The sequence below is a fragment of the Triturus cristatus genome, chromosome 5_1 (genome assembly GCF_964204655.1).
Source record: "Triturus cristatus chromosome 5_1, aTriCri1.1, whole genome shotgun sequence".
Classification (NCBI taxonomy): domain Eukaryota; kingdom Metazoa; phylum Chordata; class Amphibia; order Caudata; family Salamandridae; genus Triturus; species Triturus cristatus.
Window position 1 is genome coordinate 860,492,969 of NC_140587.1, and position 21,447 is coordinate 860,514,415.

A 21,447-nucleotide genomic window follows, 5' to 3' on the forward strand; every position below is an offset into this window, starting at 1 on the left:
TTAGCTTCCAGGACGCACACAACAGTTTGCCTGCCTTTAGGCTTCAATTATCAGCTTGCCTTTACCATCTGGTATATTGATTGCGGCCTGACGCGTTTCGTGGCTAGAACGTCACTTCCTCAGAGGCCCATTGTCATTTGCGCAGAGAATCGGGCTCCTTTATATACATGCCTTTCAAAAAGAAAGACAATCCTCCAGTATGTCCTTTGAGAATTGCACATCAGGGTTCCCTCCAAATCTTCAGCCATAAGAGGAGTTGTGCAAGCTTTATCTTGTCCCCTACGAGTGTTAGACCCAGCTCTGAAAGGCATTTAATAGCAAGGCATAATTGGGGAGCGGCCAGCAGCCTGTGAACAAACTTAGGGGCATATGTACAAGGACTTAACACAGTGGTAATGTCAATTTTCTGATGCTGCGACGGCTATTTTTTTATCGCCTTACTTACAAGTTGCCGCTAACTGCAGTCAGTGGCACTTTTCCAGCATAAACGTGAATTTTCAAGATCTCCACTTCTGTTAGCGAGACTTAATGAAAATGAGATGCAAGGTAGGTGTCCCCGTGCAAAAACTGCAGCTACCCCCACTTCGCTATTTTTACAAGGAATTCCTTGTATGTTGCAAAACTGAAAAAACTGCCTCTAACTCCAGTTAGAGGCAGTTTTTTAAGACCAGAAAATAGCTGGTCTTAAAAATGGTGCAAACACATGGGGCCTCATTTGAGAAGGATTTGGTGCTCAACAGCACTGCAAGGAATGTTGCCGTGCTGCCCTGCGACAAAACTACAGGGCAGGAATGCACACCATCAATAAGATAGGGTGCATTCCTGGGCCTCATCCATGAAAAGTGTTGCATTGCTGGGACAATACAGTGTTGCAACACTTTTCACTATTCCCTTTTTGCTACACCATGGATGAGCTGTATTCACTGTATGGCGCTCCATGTCACAATTAATGACAGATACGTCTACAATCCTGATGTATCTGTCAGCGCTAAAGTTACGCATTGCTGCAGTTGTGTCACTAGCATGACGCAATTCCAGCAATGCATAGCAGCAGCTTCTCCCTGTGGCACTGCAGGCGTAAGGTGCTGACGCAGTGGCATCCTACAATCTGATGGATTTCACTGCGCCACTCCTATGAGGGTTTGTGGCGTGGGAATGCCCACTCTGCATACATCATATCTGATGCAGGTATAATGTGGCTCAGGGCTTCACAAGGTCACGCATATGCCTGGATGCATCTATTTGCAAATATGGTGCAACGTGGTGCAGGAATCACACTGCAAGTATGTCAGGAAAATGATGCACTGGCGGGTTGAAACTGTTAGAGAGGGCTCATAAATAAGCCCCCTGTCTTTTTCCCATATGTTGGCACATAATGGCTGCCATGTGTCAACGCACGCACCCTTGTGCCATGGTGCAAGGGTGACTGTGTTGCAGGGTTGATTGATGTTGTGGCTCCATCTCTTCTCAAGACGTCTGCAGGTGGGTTTGGACTAATGGAGGGTGGGAGTGAGCCAGTTGGTCTTCTTGGAGTGTTGTTTTCCTGGTCTTTTCTTGAGGGGTGCCAGGGTGTTGATCCATCTGTGGAGGTAGCGCACTGCGGTGTTTGCGTCTGTAAGCGTTGGCGGAGTAGTGGTGCTGAGTGAGTTGATGGGAAGTTCTTCAGTGGCATTGATCCAGCTGCAATGGGGGGGCAATGATGGTGATGGGGTACAGTGGGCATGGTAAAGGCGTGATGTAAGCCATGATGGTCTGTACAGAAGAGTCCTGTAGTGTGGCTGTAGTTAAAGTTCCCGCTGGTGAAGAAGACGGGCTCGAACGGCTATGTGGGTTGGTGCGGTGACTAGCTGCTTTAGTGCGATGTTGGTAAGGTTCCCCAGTAGGGGGGTGGTGTTCTGATCACTGAGGTTGTCCAGGTGGAACTTGAGGTCTCCGAGTAGGATGTAGTAGGTGGATGGGAGGGCATGGGGTGCAATGAGGTCTGCAATGGCATCAGTGAATGTGGGTTCATGGCCCGGGGGGCCTGTAGATGAGGGTGCCGAGGAGGGTGATGTTGGTCTGGATCTGGAAGTGGAGGTTTTTCATGGTCACCGTTGGGTCATTAGAGTGCGTGATCAGTCGGAGTGTACCTTTTTTAGACAATGCCTCCTGCCCGCTCTGGGTGGTCCATGCGGATGAATTTGTAGCTGTCATGGATGGTGATGGCGATGTCCGGTCCGGAACAGAGGTTTTTCCAGCTTTCCATGAAGGAGGCGATATCTGAAGAGGTGGCATTGAGGATGTCCCAGATTTCTCTTGCGTGTTTGTAAAGGGACTTCACATTGAGGAGCCTGCAGTTGAGCCGGTCAGCTGCACTGTTAGTCGACTGGGCAGCAGGAGGCGCTGGTGTGCTCATGTGGCAGAAGGTGTGTTTGCAGTTTCGAAAGGTGCAGGGTGTAAGAGAATTCAAGTGTTGCTAGATGGCAGGTGGTGTGGCATCCAGGTTTTCTGTCGGGGAGGGTTCTGGCGTCGTAGCTGTGGAGTGTCCAAGAGGAAGGGTCCTTGGTACTGGGCATGGTCCAGAGGAGGACGGACGCAGATGGGCTTGCCCTTGGCGCGCCAATGGTATGCCCGCTGGGCATGGCTGCACAGGGGCCTCCATTATGTACTGCAGCCGGGGGGACAGGACAGCTGGGAGGCGGGAAACACAGGAAAAGACACTGGAGGGGGCAGGGACACGGGAGAGGAGCTGGGTTGTAAATATGTTTTTTTAATTCTTACCTCGAGGCCGGGTTCCACGTCTTCTGTGCTCCTGCTCTCCTAAGTCTGCTTCCAGGAACAGGAATCAGGCGGCCAGGCTCCCTCCCCTAAGCCAATCACAACACTGCAATGCGGAGTTGTGATTGTTCTTGAGTGCTGTGACAAGGCATTCAGCCAGGGGCTGGAGGGGTGGGCATGTTCTCCATGCAGGCTGTAATGCAGCCTGCATTGAGAAGAGGGATGTGCGCATGACTGCTTTGGGCAGCCTGAGAGGGCCAAACAAACAGTCATTGCTCACTTGAGTGAGCATACCACTCCACCCCTGCCCTGCTCTGTGAGTAGAGCAATCCCAGCAAAGCAAACATAGCATGAGTACATCAGAAAGGTATCATCATGTTATGTTTCCTCTTCTTGCACTGCTTGAAAGCAGTGGGGTGACGCTCTTCCACCATAGCAAATGAGCCGCCACTGGGGGTGCGTCACCCACAAGTGCTAGACCTGGGCGCGACTCGTTCCCCGGGCCTCCTCCACTACCCATTCCACCTTTTCCTCACCTGGACATTGACACCTTGGTGCAATCCGCTGCACTGTCTCCAAATCTGTGACTAACCCAGCAGGAGCCTCAGCTAGGTGGGATTTCACAAGTCTGTGTAAAGCAGTCGCCGCCAAGTCTGCTGGGGAACATCCCAATGCAGATCATGCAACACGGCCCCCTTAGGTGTAAAGTTGCAGCGCTCCCGCCAAACAAGTTTAACACAACTCAGGGGCCTCACCCTCCACTGCATCTGGGGAGCGCAACATCCGCCAGCCTGTGATGCATTAGTAATCTCCTCCATGCACACCAATGTAGTGGTGGCATGTGGTATGCCATGAAGACCTCCCTACGTTGGTGCACAGGAGCACCTCTACTGTTCACATCTTCAAGAGGCACCAGACAGTTTTGTCACACAGGTCTGCAATGTGTCTCCATGTGACCTGGCAGACTTCACCAACTGGTAAGGGTGATTGCCGATGCCTCAATGTCTACCGCCATGGCCCAGCAACTCCACAGAACCTCTACATCCCACTCCAGGTACCAGACGCAGGCCCAGTGAGGCCTCCAGGCCCCAGGGACTGTCCGCGCTTTCAAGGTTTTGGATGCCATGGTGTTGCAAGGAGTGCCCAATGATAAGTGATGCATCACTGGTTTTGCCCAGCGATGTGCCTCTTTTCATGATTGTAGCCCTGAATTTCCTCTTCCACTGGGACTCTGGCTGGTCATCCTGGCTGTTTGGGGGGCTTGGGGAGGTTGTTGATCTGTGCTACACTTGGCCCGGGATGCTCCATTCTGCATTCCATTTTTTTTTTCTATTTTTCATTATAGGTGGACTTAGAGGCTATTTTTGCCTCTAGAGGCAAAAAATGTCACGCTGGGCTGACTATCGTAAGTTTTTCAGCCGCTAATGGGCCTTTTGTCAGCTTTCGCCCACTAACGTCAGAATTTGTTTCACCTTCACCCTAGTGTTGGCGTCAGTTTTCACCGCGGCTACCTGAAACTATCGCCATGTAGCGACGTATTGTAAATACATTGCTAGCAGGGCAATCATTTTTTGGCGATAGGCTGCATTAGGAAGAGTGCTGCTAACTTCTGGTAATGCTAGTTAGCGGCAGTTCTTGTACATATGCCCCTTAGTTTCTACCTGTCGAATTGGCCCGGGACCCCTATAGCCATAGATCCCTCACCATATGTCACCACAGAGACACATTTGCTCCCATAAATCCCTGTCAGTTCTTTGACCGGTTTGTGGCCCAGCCTTCTTGCAAATGAGAACACTGCCTCCACACCTGTTTGAGTAAGAGCAGCCCTGGATTTATGTAGGCTCTTCCAGGTTATGCTTTGATCAAAAGAGAGAACCAGATAATTAAACACTTCACTCTATGGATTTCTGTCCCTCCAAAAATAAAGTCCTAGTTTTCCACTTTTCTAGGGCCTCATTAAAAAATGTTTTTGTCTGGGCACCTCAAAGGGATTTGATAAATGGGACCTTATTGGGATCTCCTAGATCGGGGACCTATGGAAAAAGGGCAAGGTGGTTCCATTCGCATCGCTCCAACATGAACATGAACTAGCCGACACCGAGTTTTTTAAATATCTACAGGTCCGACATACCCACCAGACACATTTGCCAGAAGAGACCTCCCCACCAGAATCCTCTCCATTGGAGGACAGGCTACTAGATGGCTACCTGCCAGACAAAGCAATATCCCTGACATACGAAAAAGTTAATTAATAACACAGCTGATCCCCTAGGACAGATACAAGAGTGCTGGGAAGGAGATGGGTTGGAGATGGACGATGAGGAGTGGCAGGAGGTGGTGGCCTCCCCATGGGAAGTTGTGATCTCATCCAGACTACATCTTATCCAACTAAAATTTTTACATAGAATATACATCTGGACCCAGACTAGCTCAAATGTGAAGGGTGAATAACGGAGAATGTAGGAGACAATGTGGCCAAGTAGGCACTTTCATGCACATAATATGGGAATGTGGGTGTATTGAGAAATATTGGAAGAAGATACATGACTGTCTGGGTGAGATGTTAGACACTGTGATTAGGCCCGAAGGAAAAAGGTGCCTTTTAAATGTGTGGGAACCCACAGACCTCAACAGTAAACACAAAATATGGGCACCCTGGGGCTAATGGTAACCAAAAGAAATATTGCACAGTTGCGGGGGGTAGAAGTATCTCCAAAAATTGTGGCTTGGAAAGTGGATATGGACTTGGGAATGATCAGAGAAAAAACAGTTTATGTTGGACGCGGTAGCCCCCAAAAATGGACAGCTGTATGGGGCAAATGGAATGCTTTTCGGGGAAATATTTGTCTCCCACCTGAACCTCCCACCCATGATGAACCAACTTCACCATAATTGCTGTAACTTGTATTGTCTTATGAAAAGTGCTCTGTAACACACTGTTGTCAGCTCATTGTGGTTGTATAATTCTCATATATGTAATGTACAATGCCAAACTCATTAATGGTTAATAAAAAGAATTATAAAAAAAAGAATTTTCTAAGTTTGTTTAAAGATTGAGACCCCCCCATAAAATTGTAAAATCCATCTAAAAGAAGGTAGAGACCATTAGCGTTTCTCACCATTAATACAGCGTCATCTACATATAACAGCACGGGCAGAGCTCATGTCTTAATTCTAGGGAGATCCTTCCCTATCCTTGTTAGGTGGGATTCTCAATCATTGATATAGATGAGGAACAGGAGAGGGGCCAAGACACACCCTAAGTGTGACCTAATGTTTCCTTTAACTTCCCCAGCATTACTAACTCTAACTCTGGTATTGGTGTACCAATGCATTCTTTGTAGGAGCCCAATTAAACATGGTTCAAGCCCCATCCTGGGCATACAGTCCCACAAATGTCTCCTATTGACCAATTTAAAGGCAGGGGAAGTAGCTAAGCCCAGTTTGCAACTGAGAAAAGCTTTACAGAATCACACAGTGGGTTTAATGGACAGCAAAATAATCAATTTTGAAGATGCAAATTAAGAGATTTGGAAATCGCAGGGTTTCTGACCTCAAATGGCTTTGTCGATCAGACCCAGAGTGGCGCAATTCAAAATATTAACCCATGGCTGGATCACCTCCGACAATTGTATATGCTGCAGAACAGATAGGGACTTAGCAAGGTACAAACAATACATCGCCCTCTGTGGCACCATTAATAATTTCACCATTGGGTTTAGTCTTAACGTGGGCAATGTTACATGTAAAATTACTTCTATTTTGAGAGTTTAGTGAATAACCAGACATTTTGGGCCTTATGTAGTTAACATACCATTTACCGATTCATAAATACCGAATTTTACCGATTCGATATTTATGAATCGGTAAATGGTATGTAGGTAAATAATCGGTAATTATTACCGATTCGGTAAATATCGGTATTTATGAATCGGTATTTACCGAATCGGTAATAATGCATCCCTTCCCATTCATTCCTATGGGCCTGGAGGCCCATAGGAATGAATGGGAAGCCAGTTACTATTACCGATTCGGTAAATACCGAATCGGTAATAGGGGAGGCATTATCATGGGTGGCAGGGTGTCACATTGACACCCTGTTGCACCCCTGATTCGTGCATGTGTGCACATGTGGAGCACATACATGCCCTAAGGGCATGTATGTCTGCCACATGGCACTTTACAAATTGCACAAAAATGCTTTTTGTAAGGTATTCGTCATTTACCATCAACTTGTAGTTGGTGGTAAATAACGAATCCAGACACCAATAATGCACTCACTTGAGTGCCCCCTACATTGCATTTCTGGATTCGGTATTTACCGAATCAGTATTTTACCGATTTCTTAGAATTCCGATTCGGTAAATACCGAATCCAGAAATCAGCCACCTACATCTCAATTGGCTAAATACCGGTCGGTAACGGGATATTTACCGATTTTCGGCCGTTACCGACCGGTATTTAGCTACCTACATGAGGCCCTTTGTGACAAAAAAAGCCCTGTTGAAAATATTGCTTGCCAATACAGATGTATCACCAACCTTGTCAGTATGTTATACTCACTCAAACACAAACAACATGAGGCGGTAACCTGTATCATAAAGTTAAAATCAGGACTAGTAATTTTTGTTTGGTTTGACAAAAGCAAATAGAATGTATGACCATAACTATGTGTTTCTCTTGATGTTTTTTACCATTTAAGGTATCAATAAAATCTAAACGGCCTTGTTTCTGTACGTTCTAGCACTGGGATACTCAAAGCATGGCCTGGGGGTCATTTGGTGCCCTCCTGACCTTTAGATGCGAACCCACTGCTGAACAGTAGCAATTTGCTGCCATGGGCAAGCATTTATTTACACATTAACAGAGGTAAAGAAAAATAGGGTGTTCTGCACCACGTATGTTTAGGGACATCTTCATTTCTAGACACATTGCGCAAAGACAATGTAAAAATATCATACATGAGTAAATGTACAGTACAACACAGTTTCTGTTTGTTCACGAATGAGGACAATGGTGTTTGTAATGTTCGCTTTTAACCCCTTCCATGCTCATGACGGAACGATTCCGTCATGAGCATCGGTTGAGCTGTGCTCATGACGGAACCGTTCCGTCATGGCCCCGCCCGCGCTCGAACCCTTCAGCACCGCGGGGGAATCCGCGCAGCGCTGAAGGGGTTAATGAAGTGTTCCCGAACAAGCCAGCCAACACATGTTTCGTCAATGCGTTGTAAAACACGAGACTTCTTCAGGGCTGGCGACAACATGGAGAACAGCTAATGTCATACATTTGTTAATTGCGACATAGTATTATACAACGATTTAACATACACCTATATAGAAAGTTACAATACAAGGTGTGCCAGAGGTGTTCTAGGTTTTGGAGAGAAGCACCCAAGAAAACAATGTGAGTTTGAACACTTTATATAAAAAGTTCTTTATTCTTAAAGAAAAGCAAGAAGGAAAAGAGAAGGCCAAACGTGAACATTAAAAACCATTGTGATTGTATTGTGAGAAAGTCCTAGTGGTACGAGTGAACGAAGTGGAACCTGGTGAAAGGTGGGTGATGCACTTTTAAAACCAACGCTGGGTGATTAGTGAATTTAAGATTCAAAATGTTTTGAAAGTATCAATGTGGGGCATGTTCCGGTAAATTGCACTGGTGCTCGAGCAAACACACAAGTTCAAATGCGCAAACGGTAAACAGCCTACCTGCTGCAAGCGGATTGGATGCTTAGACCTATGGTAAATGAGAGGATTGGCGCTCTAATTAAAACCAGTATTCCAACAGTAAAGACATATGGAAATTTAAGCTGTAAAGTACAAATAATGCAATAGGAGGCACTAATCTAGCTCACCTTTGAACCAGTGATAATTCCATTCTGGTTTCACAACCCATTGATGAAACAAGTGTTGGCTGGCTTGTGCGGGAACACTTCATTAAAAGTGAACATTACAAACTAAGGACATCATCGTCTTCATTCGTTAACAAACAGAAACTGTGTTGTACTGTACATTTTCTCATTTTGCGTGTGCATAGAACGTGTTGCATATATCTAGCCGGACCACCTGGTCCCAATTTTTGGGGGTTTAAGGTTTTTTCTTCCCCCACCTGTGGCACCGCATGAATTTGTTTTCTCCAGCAAATTTACCTCCATGTTACTGGTTAAGCTCCATTTGAGAACCTGTGAGAATCAACCCCCCCCCCCCCTTCAGCCTAAAAATATCATACAGTCTCTTCAGAATCCAAAAATTTGAATTTCAGTGATGAAGTGTTTCACTTTAGTACATCAGATTAGATCACTGCATTGAGATATTTATGAAAAGTGGTAGTTTACAAACATGAACTTAGAAACATTAATACCCCCCCAACCCAACAACCATGCCATTAGTAAACCAAGAGGCAAGTCATTTGTCATAGGCACACTCTGGGCAACCTTGCATGTTATTATAAATGAACAACATTATAGTTATTAAATCAAACACAAAAGAAGGTTTTGAACAGCCCACATCCTGAACTCATATATTTAAAGGTGTTCTCTTATGTGATAATGAAGGAAAACAAGGCAAATTAAATAAGACATTAACTGTCTCAGTACATCATATTTTAGTGATAGGAATACGATAATGGGCGTTCTCTTCCCATAGGTAAAATCTAATGATTGTTGTGTTACAGTCCTGTTTTCTTATCACATACTTAATACTCATGTTTAGTTTGATTTCGGTTTCTCATACCTCTGCTAAAAAAAGAGTAGAAAAATATGTTCAGAAAGTGATTATAAAAGAGCACACAATTTTTCACAAGGGGAGGCCAAAATTAGTGAAAACAGGCCTTCTGCCTTCGTAGTTTCCATCTTTGTCACCTGCCCAGTGGTGGAGTTTGCGCATTTATGTCTGTCCAGCTCAGTGAATTGCACAACTTGTTGGGGGCGGGGGGGGGGGTCCTCTGGCAAAGTCTGTTTTATAGTTCTCCATATCGTATCAAAAGCTGTTTGTAATCCTTCATAATGTATACAGAAAAGAGACTAAAGACAAAAGGAGATTGTGAAGCCTAAGCTTCAATTTGATTCCAATTCAGTAATTGTAAACTCCCTTGTACACTTGACTCGCCAAAAGTAGAGATAGCACAAGGAAAAGGTTTACCCAAGATTTGGTAGAGGGATAGCAACCCAGACACAGAAGAACAGTATTGTTGAATCTATGACTCTTGTGCACACAAGGGGCTTAATTGTGAGGGTAATGAAACCCTCAAAATAACCACAACTCACTGTCCACACCATGTACATGCTTTGCTTCCCCTATGCTGACCCAACACCCACCCCATTGCCCCCAACCTGCTGGTATCAATGTGGTCCATGATCACATTACAGACCATACATTTTGATTCCTGTGAAAATGTTTGTGAGTACCCATGTTATAGAATATACTGATTATTTAGAATATATAGTGATATTTATACTGTATGTTATTCACCCTCAACATTGTTCCCATTCATGGCCTGTCAGCTTCTAAGAACTTGGGGGCATATTTACAAGCCCTGTGTGCCCCCAGAATGTCACATTTTATGACATTCCAGGGGTGCACAAGGCTAAGCCTTATTTACAAGGCGACATAAAGCCACCCTGCTTGGCTTTTCATGGCCTTGGAGATGTGGACTAAGGCAAGGCAGCGCAAGTCGCTGCTTTGCCTTCCTTTGCATGAAAGAGGCATGCCTTGGACGTTGCTGTGGGTGTTCCCACTCAACACCCATGGAATTTGATGCTGCCCCAGATTTACGACATCCAGGTAAACCTGAGGCAGTGCCAAAACCTTGCGCCTCGCTAGAGAAGGCGTAATCTCGTACTTTACTCTTTCCACATGTGCTACATTCTGCATCACACATAGAGAAAGAGGAAAATGCCTCCCATGATTCTTTTTGTCCAGGAAGGTGCCCCTTCTTGCACAAAAATAATCGTTCCAACAACACTGACACCCATGCAACATGGTGCAAGGGTGACTGCATTAGTGTATGGCTGCAAAATGTGCACTGGTGCTGGCTGAAGTAACAAAAAAAGCACCCTATCGGGCAACTACGGTGCATTACTGTCCTTTTAGTTCCCCTTATTAAATATTGCATGTTAGTACATGGGAACATGTAAAGAGGGATACAAAGTTTGTGGTCCCTCCTGGATGTATACAGCCCATAATGTTGTAGGCTGCTCCATAATGTTAGTGGTAGTCAGTCATAGCTATATCACCCTTTCTTTCATGTTCTTCCATGCTTCTCCTTTAGAATTCCTCCTCCCTCTGAAATTCACTGTCAACGAAATACTCTTGGGGGGTATTTGTACTCTGGGTGAAACTATGAATCAGTTACAGCAGATTTGGCCTAAAGGAGAGCAACACTAAGACAAAGAATTTGGCCTGAAGGCTTGGCCAAATGGCATATACTTCATAGAAATGACTGGGCTGGTGACCTTCTCACGTCCCATGCATTGTGGTGAGATCTGAGACTGCAAGTAGTAAGGTGACAGTTTTGCTCTTAAATATTTGCTATGATTTTACTAACCTTAGACGTTATCATTCTGCATTTGCCCTGAAACAAGTCTGGACCTTTCTTTCTGACTCCCTACATACACCATTAACAGCCTGGAGCTCATTAGAACGCTCTCAATATGCACCATTCTCTTTTAATGCAGCAATTCGCTTATCTCAACCCCCTAGACACTTTTTATCTCCTATCTTCACACATTCTGCCGCAGTTGCCATTACCTTGTGTTAGACCTGGCACCATTGGCGTGAGTCTCCCTTCCATTTTTCCGCTGTGTCTCCTCTGTTTTTGCTGGTTATAGATGCTCTGGGCGCTGTGCCACTGCCATTCAGTGCCACGGCGCGAATGCTCCCTTTGTAAAGATGACATATGAATTGGTACATCCATGATTGGCTTATTTGGTTTACCTGTTAGTCCCTAGTAGCGTGGCCTGTGTGTGCCCAGGGCTGGTAAACCGAATGCTGCTGTTGGGCCTGCAGCACTGGTTTGTGCCACCCAGAAGCAGCTTGTAAAGTGTGTCTCAGACCTGCCACTGCAGTGTTTGCGTGCAGTCCAGCACTGCCATCTTGGCTGTGAAGTGCACCCACTTCCCAGCCCCTAAACCTTCCCTTGGCATCCTGTAAGCCCCCCTTATAATAGGGCGCATTGTATGTGTAAGGTAGGACATGCCCTGATGTATGTAGCATGTCCTAGTAGTGAATTACACCACATTTCGTTTTTCACTACTGTAAGGCTACCTGTTCTCCATAGGCCAGAATGGGAGGTCTGGGCTATTACATTCTTTAGCCCTAACTGACCCACAGAACATGGTAGAAAAACGAATCTAGTATGCCTGAGCTCAGAATATTAAAATACATCTTTTAGTGAAGGTTATTTTTATATTCTGTGTTTGAAACTACCACTTTTAGAGTATAGGTACTTTCTTGCCTAAGCCTTCCAGTTTGCTCTGCTATGATGTGTATTGGCTGTCTGGTTTTGGAGGGACAGGGCAGGCTGAGTCAGACCTGGGTGGAATAGAGCAACCTGCCTTGGTGTGAGGGGAGGGGTAGCTCCTGCACTTGAATAGGACTGAGCCTGGCAAGGTCAATGCTGGCTCCACCTCCCACTGTGCGTCTGAGGCAGACCCCCTCTTTCTGAAAGGAAGGATGCAGCCTGATCAACAAAGTGCTCCAGGGCTGGGCAGAACTGGTTCTGGCTGGGTTCAGAGACTTGGGACCCCTAAGAACAAAGACTTTGGGGGTATAAATATTTGTGCACAAACCCCTAAAATTTGTATTGCTCCTGGATAACAAGAAGAACCTCTGTCCGTGTGGCAACAAGAATCTGCAGGAGAAGGACTGTCCTTGTGCTTGTGTGCTGTTTCTGGGACTGGCCTGCAGCTGTTACTACGGGACTTCAAGAAGAGGAAAAGAACTTTGATTGGACTTTTATTTTTCTGCTTCAGCAATCACCCAAGGGCTAGAAGAGAGCTAGCCTCCTGCTGGAGTCTCAGGCACATCAGACTCCATCATCAGCCTCCTGTTTCCTCCCAGCGAGGATTACTATCTGCAGGTGAGGCTCCGGTGTGTTCCAGGGCCTCTAGTTCTACTGCTGAGAAGAGAGCACTGAAAATCGTCGCTAACCTCCGTTAGCGAGCCGCTGCAGCTGGTGAGCGTGAGAAAAATCGCCGCTCCGCTGTCGCCGAGCGCTCGCTATCCCCGAGGAAGATCGCATCATTTGTCAGCGGGTCTGAAAACGCCCGCTATCTGAAAATCATCGCAGCACCTGTCTGCGGGCCTGAAAACGCCCGCTCTCTGAGAATCATCGCGGTGAACAACCATTACAACGCAACTTTTACAACGCACTGCCATTACAACGAAACTGTTACAACGCAAATGCTGTGACAGCGCATGCCATTACAACGCAAGTCTTTACATCGACTTGCACTAGATGGCGTGCTAACATTAAAAATAGTGTAGTTTACTATCCAAACACCTTCCCTACTGCAACGTGGACTGGAGTAAGAATAGTAAATTACCCTTTTTTAATGTTAGCACGCCATCTACTGCAAGTCGATGTAAAGACTTGCGTTGTAAAGACTTGCGTTGTCACAGCATTTGCGTTGTTAAAAATTCGTTGTAACAGCATGCATTGTAAAAGCATGCGTTGTAACATCATACATCCATCATCGCAACAGGATCATCGCAGCGCGGACGCCGAGCGTTCGCCATTTTCCCTGCATCGAATCCGGATCGTCGCTTCCTCGCGGAGCGCCATCAATGTCAACGCAGCAAGATCGCACACGCAACAGGCTCGGTGCATCATCCTCCCTTCTCGGCAAGGATTTCATCGCATCACCGGCTTAGCGTGAGGAAGTTTGTCGCTTTGTCCTGCCCGCAACCCAGCGCATCATCCTCCCCTGCGGTAAGGATTCAACGCATCGCTGGTTAGCGTGAGGAAGTGTAACGCTACAACGCCTTAGCGACATTTTTGTTGCTTTGCCCCAGGAACCAGATACTTTGTGAGTAAAAGGGTCGCAGAGACCACTGCCTTGAACTAAACCACATTTTGTTCATCCTGAACTATTTTTCCTTGCAGCATTTCTAAAGTAATTATATTTTTATAGTGTTGTGGATTTTTACTGTTATTGGTCTTGTGATTAAGTCTATATAAAAATACCTATTTTTCCTAACTACTTGAGTGGTGTCCATTTGTAGTGTTCCTCATTATATTACTGTGTATGGTCATAAATGCTTCACACACTGCCTCTGAGATAAGTCTAGCTGCTCGTGCTACGTTACCACAGGGTTGAGCAGGGGTTGTCAAAGGGTGTAGGCTGCTTACTCTGACTTAGGAAGAAGGGTCCCTACTTGGACAGTGGCCAGCCATTGCCAACTAGAGACCCCCATTTCTAACATTGGTGGTCAGCGGTGAGGATCTGGACTTGCATTTATGATTGCATAGAGTAATTATAGTGTACACTACTAGTGAGTGCAGACCATAACATAACCACGTACGTTGTTGAGATTTTTTGATTCTATTTTTGATCGTTATTGCCAGTTATTGCCACAATGGGCAAGCCCAGATCCAATGCCTCTGAGGATCTCTCCTGGGAAGAAGAGAAATTAGACACCTACAATGCCAAGCAGCTCAAATATTTTTGCAAACGCTTCACAGTCCCTATCACATGTCTCACTAGAAGGGAAGAGTATTAGAAGGCGCTGAAGGCCTGGTTAGAAGCCAGGGATGCCCCTAGGAATGTGGAAGAGCCTGTGGAGGGGGGAGAGAATGCAGGAGAGCAGCAGGACGAAATTGTAGATTTGGTAGGGGATAAAGCAGTTTCCAGCCCGGGCACTAGTGTGTCCTCAAGGGGCCTGACTCCAGAAGAGATGGAGGACAGGGAGAGAGATAGGCGGCATAATATGGAGATGGCCAAACTTAAATTGGATGGTCAGAAGGACCTAGAGAATAAGAAGTTAGAAGTTGAGATAATGAAGATGAAATTTGAACATGAGAGAATTTTGAGGGAATTGGAGATTAAGGCCAAGAGTATTGAGATCTCCCCCTCTGGTGGCAGCATACCAGTAGTGCATACTGAGAGTAGAGTATATATCCCTAAAGATGTTATTAAGGATTTTCATAAAAGTGAGGATATTGGGCAATGGTTTGCCGCTTATGAATTAGCTATGGTGTCCCACCGGGTCCCTAAGAAGGATTGGGGAGCGGGGTTGTGGGGACACTTTGTGAGTGAGGGGAGGGATACCTTGTTGGACCTACCCCCAGAAAGTAGGATGATTTATGCCCACATGAAGGAAGCTTTGATTACCCGCTATGGTTTGACCCCTGAAATGTACAGGCAGAGATTTAGAACCTGCAAGAAGATAGAGGGTACCACGTGGGTAGAATATGTGTCTTTTTTTGGCAGAGCAATGGAGCGCTGGGTAAAAGGCAGCAAAGTAGAAACTTTTGAGCAACTGTATGACTTGATTGCATGGGAGCATTTTTCTAGTAACTGTTTTCCTGAGCTACGCCAGCATCTGATAGATTGCAAGCTGACTAACCCTAGGAAGCTTGCTGAGGAGGCGGACCGCTGGGTGAGCACCCGGGTTCGCAAGGGTCCAGTGGGAGACTTCGCCAAAGGTGGGCAGGGTCCCCAGCAGAGAGGTGGGGGGGACAGGGGTAAACCAAGGGAGTTCCACCGAGGGCCCCAAGATAATTCCCAAGGGAACCAGGCAGTGGTATCCCAGCCTCCCCCAGATAAGAAGCCAGTGCCTCCAACAGGTGATCCTGTTCCAAGGAGGCCCCCTACTTGTTTTAAGTGTGGCCAGGTGGGCCACAGATACTTTGACCCCCAGTGTCCCCAAAAGGATACTCCTGCACCACCCCGTGCACCGCCCCGCCAGCTTGCTAGTGTAGCCCTGGGGGAGGAGGAGATGGGTGCCCCAGGTGGGTGGGACCCCGTAGAGTTGACCCTTGTCTCACTAGGAGACTTTGAAATGGTTCCTAAGCCTGCACTGCCTGATAACACTAAAAAATACAGGCAGTGGGTAACCATCAATGGCCATAGAGTGGAGGCTCTGAGGGACACAGGAGCCAGTGTAACTGCTGTCAGCTCCCGGTTGGTGTCCAAAGAGCAGGTTGTGCCCCACGCATTCTACCCAGTAGTGTCTGCAGACAACACAGAGAGCCAATGTGAGGTGGCTCAGGTTCCCTTTAAGTGGGGGGGGGTCTCAGGAACTCTTCAGGTGGCTGTGAGGCCCGCCATGCCTGTGGACTGTCTGTTGGGCAATGATTTAGAGAACTCACCGTGGGCTACCGTGGAGAGGAGAGCTCACTTGCAAATGTTGGGACTGCCTGAGTGGGCATGTGCTACCACTCGGTCCATGGCAGCCAAAGAGAGTGTTGAGAAAGACCTGGAGCCTGAGAATATGGCCCAGGTCCCTGCCTTAGAGGGAGAGGGCAGGGGCGCGGGAAACCGGCCCCCTTGGTTCCCACGGCCCAGGAGGGAGCAGACCCTGAGGGGGATTCCCTGGAGCCTACCGGGGAGCAGAGTACCGGCCTGGGGGACCTGCCTGAGCTGACCCAGTGGCAGCAGGAAGGGGGGCCCACCAGGGAGGAGTTTTGTGAACAGCAGAGAACTTGCCCCTCTCTTGAGGGTATGCGGCAACAGGCTGCAGCCCAGGCAGCAGGTGATATGTCCGGTTCACATCTGATTTATTGGGAGAACAGTCTCCTGTATAGCGAGCCTAAGGTTGCTGAGCCAGGGTCAGCCCGTGTGCTGGTGGTACCCGAGTGCTTCAGAACCTTCCTACTGGGGTTGGCTCATGACATTCCATTGGCAGGACATCTGGGGCAGACCAAGACCTTTGAAAGGCTGGTCACCCACTTTTATTGGCCCCAGATGCGCAAGAGTTCAGATACGTATTGTAGGACCTGTGAGACTTGCCAGGCAAGTGGGAAGAGTGGGGGGAAGATCAAAGCCCCACTCCAACCCTTCCCAGTTGTTAGCACCCCATTCGAGCGAGTGGGCATTGACATTGTGGGGCCTCTGGACCCCAAGACAGCCATGGGCAACAGGTACATCCTGGTCTTGGTGGACCATGCCACCCGGTACCCTGAAGCCATCCCGCTCAGGACGGCCCCCGTGGTGGGACGTGCACTGATGGGGATCTTCTCCCGTGTGGGGTTCCCCAGAGAGGTGGTGAGCGACAGGGGGACCAACTTCATCTCCCAGTATATGAAGTCTCTGTGGAAGGAGTGTGGGGTGACTTACAAGTTCACCACTCCTTACCACCCCCAGGGTAACGGTCTGGTTGAGAGATTCAACCGGACCTTGAAGGGCATGATCATGGGCCTAGAGGAGCCCCTGAGGCGTAAGTGGGACGTCCTCTTGCCATGCCTGTTGTTTGCATACCGTGAAGTGCCACAGAAGTCCTTAGGGTTCAGCCCCTTTGAACTGCTCTATGGCCATCCGGTAAGAGGGCCTCTGAGTTTGGTCAAGGAAGGCTGGGAGCAATCTCCCAGGAAACCTCCCCAGGATGTGTTTAGCTACATCCTGGCCTTCAGGAACCAAACTCAGCGTTTCAGAAACATTGCTGAGGCAAATCTGGAAGCCAGCCAGGAGGAGATGAAACGTTGGCACGACCAGAATGCCACTCTGGTCGAGTTTCAACCTGGTCAAAAGGTTTGGGTACTGGCCCCAGTGGAGCCCTGTGCGCTCCAAGATAAGTGGACCGGTCCATTCGAGGTGGTGGAGCGAAAAAGTCAAGTTACCTATTTGGTGGACTTTAAATCTCCCAGGAACCCCCTGCGGGTCCTGCATGTGAATCGCCTAAAGCCCCACTTTGCGAGGTCTGAAGTGGGCATGCTTCTTGCCACAGATGCAGGGATGGAGGAGGAGAGTGAGCCTCTTCCTGACCTCCTGTGTGCGGGAGAGAAGGATGGGTCAGTGGAGGGTGTGGTTCTCTCCACCACACTGACCCCAGAACAGCAGAGAGATTGCCACCAGCTGTTGGGGCAATTCCCAGATTTATTTTCCCTGGTACCTGGTGTCACTGACTGGTGCGTCCATGAGGTAGACACCGGGGACAGTCCTCCTGTCAAGCACAAGGCTTACAGGGTGACCGACAGGGTAAGGGCCTGCATTAAGGAGGAGGTCTCCAAAATGTTTGCCCTGGGGGTGATTGAGTCCTCTAGCAGCCCTTGGTCCAGCCCCGTGGTCTTGGTGCCAAAGGCTGCAGCGCCTGGTGACACGCCAGAAATTAGGTTCTGTGTGGACTACCGAGGTCTCAATTCGGTCACGAGGACCGACGCGCACCCCATCCCCAGAGCTGATGAGCTCATAGATCGGTTGGGGGCTGCCCGGTACCTCAGCACGTTTGATCTAACGTCTGGGTACTGGCAGATCGCCTTAACTGATGGGGCAAAGGAGAGGTCCGCATTCTCCACCCCAGATGGGCACTACCAGTTCCGTGTGATGCCCTTTGGGATGAAGAATGCCCCTGCCACCTTTCAGAGGTTGGTCAACCAGGTGTTGGCTGGGCTGGAGGATTTCAGTGCCGCCTACCTGGACGACATTGCCGTATTTAGTTCCTCATGGGAGGACCACTTACGCCACCTCTGGGAAGTGTTGATGGCGCTGCGCAGAGCAGGCCTCACAATCAAGGCCAGTAAGTGCCAGATTGGGCAGGGTTCGGTGGTGTACTTAGGACACCAGGTAGGGAGTGGCCAGGTGGCCCCTCTACAGCCCAAGATTGAGACCATCCTGGCTTGGGAGCCCCCCAGGACCCAGACCCAGGTGAGGGCCTTCTTAGGACTCACGGGTTATTACAGGAGGTTTGTCAAGGGGTATGGCAGCATTGTTGCCCCCTTGACTGAGCTGACTTCCAAGAAGCAGCCCAAGATTGTGAACTGGACTGACACCTGTCAGAAAGCTTTTGATGCTCTCAAGACTGCCATGTGTACAGCACCCGTACTCCAGGCGCCCAACTTTGCTAAGGAATTTATTGTCCAGACAGATGCTTCAGAGCATGGGGTGGGGGCTGTTCTGTCACAGATGAATGAGGAGGGACTAGACCAACCTGTAGCCTTCATCAGTAGGAGGTTACTTCCACGGGAACAGAGGTGGAGTGCGATCGAGCGAGAGGCATTTGCTGTGGTCTGGGCGCTGAAGAAGCTGAGACCATACCTGTTTGGGACTCACTTCCGGGTTCAGACCGACCACAGGCCCCTCAGGTGGTTAATGCAGATGAGGGGTGAGAATCCCAAGTTGTTAAGGTGGTCCATTTCCCTACAGGGTATGGACTTTACGGTGGAACACCGCCCTGGTACAGAACACGCCAATGCTGATGGTCTGTCCAGATTTTTCCGCCTTAGTGATGAGAACCTCCCAGGGGATGGGTAGTTCTCCCCACATTTCAGCCCGAGGGGACGTGTGTTAGACCTGGCACCATTGGCGTGAGTCTCCCTTCCATTTTTCCCCTGTGTCTCCTCTGTTTTTGCTGGTTATAGATGCTCTGGGCGCTGTGCCACTGCCATTCAGTGCCACGGCGCGAATGCTCCCTTTGTAAAGATGACATATGAATTGGTACATCCATGATTGGCTTATTTGGTTTACTTGTTAGTCCCTAGTAGCGTGGCCTGTGTGTGCCCAGGGCTGGTAAACCGAATGCTGCTGGTGGGCCTGCAGCACTGGTTTGTGCCACCCACAGAAGCAGCTTGTAAAGTGTGTCTCAGATCTGCCACTGCAGTGTCTGCGTGCAGTCCAGCACTGCCATCTTGGCTGTGAAGTGCACCCACTTCCCAGCCCCTAAACCTTCCCTTGGCATCCTGTAAGCCCCCCTTATGATAGGGCGCATTGTATGTGTAAGGTAGGACATGCCCTGATGTATGTAGCATGTCCTAGTAGTGAATTACACCCCATTTCGTTTTTCACTACTGTAAGGCTACCTGTTCTCCATAGGCCAGAATGGGAGGTTTGGGCTATTACATTCTATAGTCCTAACTGACCCACAGAACATGGTAGAAAAACGAATCTAGTATGCCTGAGCTCAGAATATTAAAATACATCTTTTAGTGAAGGTTATTTTTATATTCTGTGTTTGAAACTACCACTTTTAGAGTATAGGTACTTTCTTGCCTAAGCCTTCCAGTTTGCTCTGCTATGATGTGTATTGGCTGTCTGGTTTTGGAGGGACAGGGCAGGCTGAGTCAGACCTGGGTGGAATAGAGCGACCTGCCTTGGTGTGAGGGGAGGGGTAGCTCCTGCACTTGAATAGGACTGTGCCTGGCAAGGTGAATGCTGGCTCGACCTCCCACTGTGCGTCTGAGGCAGACCCCCTCTTTCTGAAAGGAAGGATGCAGCCTGATCAACAAAGTGCTCCAGGGCTGGGCAGAACTGGTTCTGGCTGGGTTCAGAGACTTGGGACCCCTAAGAACAAAGACTTTGGGGGTATAAATATTTGTGCACAAACCCCTACAATTTGTATTGCTCCTGGATAACAAGAAGAACCTCTGTCCGTGTGGCTACAAGAATCTGCAGGAGAAGGACTGTCCTTGTGCTTGTGTGCTGTTTCTGGGACTGGCCTGCAGCTGTTACTACGGGACTTCAAGAAGAGGAAAAGAACTTTGATTGGACTTTTATTTTTGTGCTTCAGCAATCACCCAAGGGCTAGAAGAGAGCTAGCCTCCTGCTGGAGTCTCAGGCACATCAGACTCCATCATCAGCCTCCTGTTTCCTCCCAGCGAGGATTACTATCTGCAGGTGAGGCTCCGGTGTGTTCCAGGGCCTCTAGTTCTACTGCTGAGAAGAGAGCGCTGAAAATCGTCGCTAACCTCCGTTAGCGAGCCGCTGCAGCTGGTGAGCGTGAGAAAAATCGCCGCTCCGCTGTCGCCGAGCGCTCGCTATGCCCGAGGAAGATCGCATCATTTGTCAGCGGGTCTGAAAACGCCCGCTATCTGAAAATCATCGCAGCACCTGTCTGCGGGCCTGAAAACGCCCGCTATCTGAGAATCATCGCAACAGGATCATCGCAGCGCGGACGCCGAGCGTTCGCCATTTTCCCCGCATCGAATCCGGATCGTCGCTTCCTCGCGGAGCGCCATCTTTGTCAACGCAGCAAGATCGCACACGCAACAGGCTCGGTGCATCATCCTCCCTTCGCGGCAAGGATTTCATCGCATCACCGGCTTAGCGTGAGGAAGTTTGTCGCTTTGTCCTGCCCGCAACCCAGCGCATCATCCTCCCCTGCGGTAAGGATTCAACGCATCGCTGGTTAGCGTGAGGAAGTGTAATGCTACAACGCCTTAGCAACATTTTTGTTGCTTTGCCCCAGGAACCAGATACTTTGTGAGTAAAAGGGTCGCAGAGACCACTGCCTTGAACTAAACCACATTTTGTGCATCCTGAACTATTTTTCCTTGCAGAATTTCTAAAGTAATTATATTTTTATAGTGTTGTGGATTTTTACTGTTATTGGTCTTGTGATTAAGTCTATATAAAAATACCTATTTTTCCTAACTACTTGAGTGGTGTCCATTTGTAGTGTTCCTCATTATATTACTGTGTATGGTCATAAATGCTTCACACACTGCCTCTGAGATAAGCCTAGCTGCTCGTGCTACGTTACCACAGGGTTGAGCAGCGGTTGTCAAAGGGTGTAGGCTGCTTACTCTGACTTAGGA